Source organism: Ovis canadensis, chromosome 19 (assembly GCF_042477335.2).
Source record: "Ovis canadensis isolate MfBH-ARS-UI-01 breed Bighorn chromosome 19, ARS-UI_OviCan_v2, whole genome shotgun sequence".
Lineage (NCBI taxonomy): Eukaryota > Metazoa > Chordata > Mammalia > Artiodactyla > Bovidae > Ovis > Ovis canadensis.
The window spans coordinates 35,705,113-35,710,612 of NC_091263.1; positions in this window are offsets into that span (position 1 = coordinate 35,705,113).

Below are 5,500 nucleotides of genomic sequence, written 5' to 3' on the forward strand. Positions count from 1 at the left end.
CACAGAGGGTTTTGGTTCAATCCCTGGTCGGGGAACTAAGATCCCCAGATGTCACATGGTATGGTAAAAAAAAAAAAAAAGCAACTCCCCAGTATTCTCTACCCTCCTTCTTACTTTACTGTTTATCATAGCACCATCTAAAATGTTTCAGGAGTTGAGGATGGACAGGAAAGCCTGGCGTGCTGCAGTCCACGGGGTCACAAAGAGTCAGACACGACTGAGCGACTAAACTTTTAAATTGTTTATCTGGCATCACTAGAAAATATATGGACTGTGATCTGTTTTCCCAGAGTTGAGAATCATGTTTGGCACATAATAGCTGTCATAACTATTTATTGAATGAAAGACAGAATGGATGAATGAATTTCATCTCCTTAGACATTGTTATTAATTCAAGATAAGGATATGACCCAAACCCATCTAAGACTTAATTTCAGAGAATTTGGAAGTTCCTGAAAAATTAAAAACAGAAGTGCCATATGATCCTGCCATTCTACCTCTGGGTATATATCCAAAGGAAATGAAATCAGGATCTGGAAAAGGTATCTCTACTCCCATGCTTATTGCAGCAGTATTCACAACAGTCAAAATGTAAAAACAACCTAAATGTCTGCTGACAGAGGAATAGATGAAAATGTGATATATATATATGTATATGTTCTTCATCCAGTCATCTATCAGAAAATGTGATATATATACATATATATATATGTATATATATAGGAGAAGGCAATGGCACCCCACTCCAGTACTCTTGCCTGGAAAATCCCACGGATGGAGGAGCCTGGTGGGCTGCAGTCCACGGGGTTGCACAGAGTCGGACACGACTGAAGCGACTTAGCAGCATATATGTATATATTATATATATGAACATTATTCAGTCATTAAAAAATAAAATTCTGTTTGCAGATGAGTGGAACTGAATGACATCATGCTAAGCTAACTCAGACACGGAAAGACAAAGTACTGTTTGATCTTACTTATATGTGGAATCTAAGAAAGCTAAACTCACAGATGTAGAAAGTAGAATGGAATGGGGAATAGGGAGCTCTTGGTCAAAGGGTAAAGACTTCCAGTTATAAGATGAGTAAGTCCTGAGGATCTAATGCACAGTATGATAACTATAGTCAGTAACACTGTATCGTTTATTTGAAACTTGCAAAGAGTGAATCTCAAGTGTTCTCACCAAAGGGAAAAGCAAAGACACTGTGAGGTGATAGATACATTAGTTAAGTTCACAAGGTATACAAATGTTAAATCATCAAGCGGTACACTTTAAGAAATCACATCATACCACCTTTCTACTATGTGGAACTGATTCTAGGAAGCAGTTAGTCAGTGACTATATTTTTCATCTTTTTTGTGCCCACATTTAGTCATGGGGCCAATTCTTGCTGCAAGAAGGTGAGAAGATGCAGAGTACACATTCTTTAAGTATTAATGAGGTTTCTCCACATTTTCTTTACCCTCTTGCTGGCTAAATGAAGAGGACTGTGAGCCCTAAAGGATGGTGAAGAAACCCCTCACTCCATGGAGAAAAGCCACTCACCCATTAGGAACACCAGCATCAGACTGTCATGTGAGAGAAAAATAAATTCTTACATGCAAGACAACTAATTGTTGGGGGTTGTTTGTTATAGCAGCTTACGTGATGCTAGCTAATCCAAATGCAACAGCTTTGACTGTGTTTGCTGAGAGGTTGGGTTGCAAGGCGAGATGCCGGGAGCCAGCGTGAGGAACTCCGCCCATGGCAAGGGTCATGAGGAAGGAGGCTTGGCATACGCAAAGGCGTGATCAAGCCTCAGGAAACCCCTGTTCCCCAGCATCTAACCCCAAAACCAGAGTCTGTTTTATGCTCTCACCTACACCTCTGACTTTACGGGGGGCTCTCCCCCATAACCGTTTCTCTTGGAGAAGGAGTAAACGTGCAGCTCCAAGGCAATAAAAATTCCTGGGCGTGACAAGAGTGTTTCAGCTTACGGACTGCTCTGAAGGTTATCTAGCCCGCCTGTATAGGTTCATCCGGCCACATGTGATTGTTTACAGCCTCCCAATCTGAGAGGCACAAGATGTTTTAGACTTACTAAAGGCAAATTCTTTTGGGGAGTTAGAAATTATTAGTATAGTGGGTTGGTTAGGAATTATATTGGTGAAGGGTTTTTCATTTGTTGTGTCAATAATTGCTGCTAATTCCCTGCTCTGGGTGGGACAAGGATGTTTCAGGTCAAACCTCTCTGCTGACAGACTAGCTTGTGTGACAGGATTATACATATTCCTGCCACATGATTGTTTACTACCTCTCAACCATAAACAGCACAGAGAGTTTTGGAGTATTTTGAGAGTCTTAATTAGCATAGGGCTTTTTCTTCTGGTGGAGTCAATGATTGCCGCCAGGCCTGCATATCCTTAGGCACCTGGGAATATATTAATCAATGTATTTGGACTATAGAAAAGGAAATACAGTAGTTTTTAAGGTTAGCAATACTAGACTTTTTGAGTTAATGGATTTTCTCTTTTGTAATAGATCACTGTACTTTGTTATAAATCACTGTGTCCTTGTTATGTAAAAATGTAACTTTATCGCTATCTTAAGACTAAATAGATCTTAAGGGGAGCATTGATGAAAGGATTTTCATTTGTTGGGCTGATGTTTGCTGCTAAATCTCCATGTTCCCTACCCTTATAATGAATATAACTAGCATATAGGAAGAAATAAGTATTAACCTTTAAGCATATAGGAGAAATAAGTATTAACCTTTAAGATTTATCCTGTTAACCTTGGGTTAAATAAATTCTTTTCTTGATTGTAACTCACTACACCCTCACCCTATAGGAATGTAACTTTACTTGGAGGGTGGTGCCTGGTTTAAGAAAAAACACCCTTGGAAGAAATAAGTTTTCTGGTTATCAGAAAGAAAGGATCATAAAATGTCAGCAGGTCTCACTCATGGCCAGAAGATGATGTACCTTTTTTATACATTTATGTGAAGCACCTGATTTTGATAAAGGTCAGGACTGCTGACTCCCGCGTGACTCTATAGTCATCCCTATGTGTAACAAAAGGTATATAAGCAAACCCAAAAATAAAGAAATCGGATCAGTTTCCGGAAAGACTGATTCCCCCATGTCACTTCTTTCTTGCTCCCGTTTTTCTGGCTGAATTCCCATCTGGAGCATGGATGCTATTCCACGTAATCCAAGTTATTCAGACTCTTTTTCTCCACTAATCTTCCTACTACACTATCCATTTCTAATCTCTCTATATCTGTGATTAAATATGTATTTTTCCAAAGACGCTGACTCTGTCCCCACCTTCGAATCACCCTGGATCCACTGGGGCTGGACCCTGGCAGCTAGAGGCAGTCAGGGCTACTGCATGGGAGGGGCCTGCCTGAACTAACTGCTTACTGAGAAAACCAGATCTGGAGAAGCACCAGATTCACGACATCACTGGAGCCCCTGGGCAAAGTCCATCCTCCCAGTGAACTTTTCCCACCATTGCCACCAACACTTTCTCTTTTGTTCAAGCAGGTTTGACTTGGTTTTACTGTTACTCAGAAAATTCCAGAGCCAGAACATCCTGAGTGATAACAGATGAGTGGAGGAATATGGGGAAAGGAGGAATCAAAAGGAGTATGAGGGAGTTCCCTGGTGGTCCAGTGGTTAAGATTTCACCTTCCAGTGCATGGGGTGTGTGTTCGATTCCTGGTCAGGGAGCTGAGATCCCACATGCCACACAGCGCCCCCCCCCCAAAAAAAAAAACCAAACAAACAAAAAAGGAAATGTCAAACAGAAACAATATTGCAACAAATTCAATAAAGACTTTAAAAATGGTCCACATCCAAATACAAATCTTAAAAAAAAAAAAAGGAGTTTGAGATAAGATGACAAGATGACAAGATGGTGCCAGCCTCCACCACCCAGGGACCTTGGTACTTAGAACTACTCACATTGGTCAAGAGGGCACCAGATCAGGGTCTGAGACTCTGCAACATCATGTTACATCACCAACCAAAGCTCTCTTCCAACAGGGTAATCCACACCACAGTCCCCACTGCTTTCTCACCTACTAGAAAGAATGTTTTCTCTCTTCATGTACCTTTCTGGACATATCCTGCAAATCTATGACAGTATACCTCTACAGCTTTCCTTTGTGACTGGAAATCTCTAAACTTTGAAGGATGAAGAGAATACTGACCTCTAATTTTCTTCACACAGTAGGGATCCTGTGTATTTTTACTGTGTCATTGAAGAGAACGTACTCTCCCATCAGCCCCAAGTCAGTTACCTTCCTGACATCTGTGAGTCACTATGTTGTGTACCTGTAACTTATGTAATACTGTATATCAACTCTACTTCCATTTAAAAAATGGGGGGGAAAGTTTTTAGTGTTGTTTTTACTTTGACTCAAACATAGCAATTAAAGTAGGGATAGGCATAATGTTTTTCAGATCTTAAGAGCTTCAACAGTCTTAAAGACCCAACACAGCAGAGAGAGGGAGAGAATCTACTTTTAATAAGAGATAGTCCAGATTATTTTACTGTCATAAAAAAAAAATGCTTGAAAAAAAAAGAGAAAGAATTGTTTGAAATAACTGGTTACCTAATGGATGTTTGGAAATTTTAATAAACATGGGTTTCTAGTCTAGTGGTACATTCATCTGGAAGCTGCCTACCTTCTTCAGCAGACAAGAAAAAAGCTAAGGGGCACTTCATAGGACCTGTTTGTGTCTTTAAGGCTCTACATACACAAGAACATCACCACCTTAGTGGACATGAGTTTGAGCAAACTCCAGGAGATGGTAAAGGAGAGGGAAGCCTGCTGTGCTGCACTCAATGGGGTCACAAAGAGTCAGACACAACTGAACAACAGCAACAACAAATACAGGAGTGAGTGTTTATTCTTTGGTAAATTTGATGCACATTACTTAACAGGAAAGATTATGAAAGCAGACTAGATGAGGGGACTAAGGGAAAAAACACTTCCCCCAAAATTGCTTCACATTTTATATCATTAGACTGAAGGAAAGCAACACTGATATTTTCAGTTTCATAGGGGACAATCCAATTCATCTAATTATCATTAAGGTTTAACTGGAAATTCAATGCATTGTGCAAATGAGCTCCTTTACACACTGTCCTATCAAGCAGGTACCGAAGCATAGCTGTTGTTATATGGAGTAGATGATATCCTGGTTCTCTTCCAGAGACATTTCAAAAGTGATCCACAAATCTCGCCAGTCTAAGCACAAGTGAATAAATCTCACTAGAGCTATCATATCGTTACCATGATGGCTTTCTCTTGGGGATAAAGTGGTGCAGAAGAGAGAATCTCAGCCCTCCTCAATCTAAGAAAATTGAGCAATGGATTACTGGCTGCTTCCAAAGAGTAACATGGAACTTCGCTGGTGGTCCACTGGCTAAGACTCCATGCTCCCAATGCAGGGGGCCCAGGTTCAATCCCTGGTCAGGGAACTAGACCCCATATGCCACAATTAA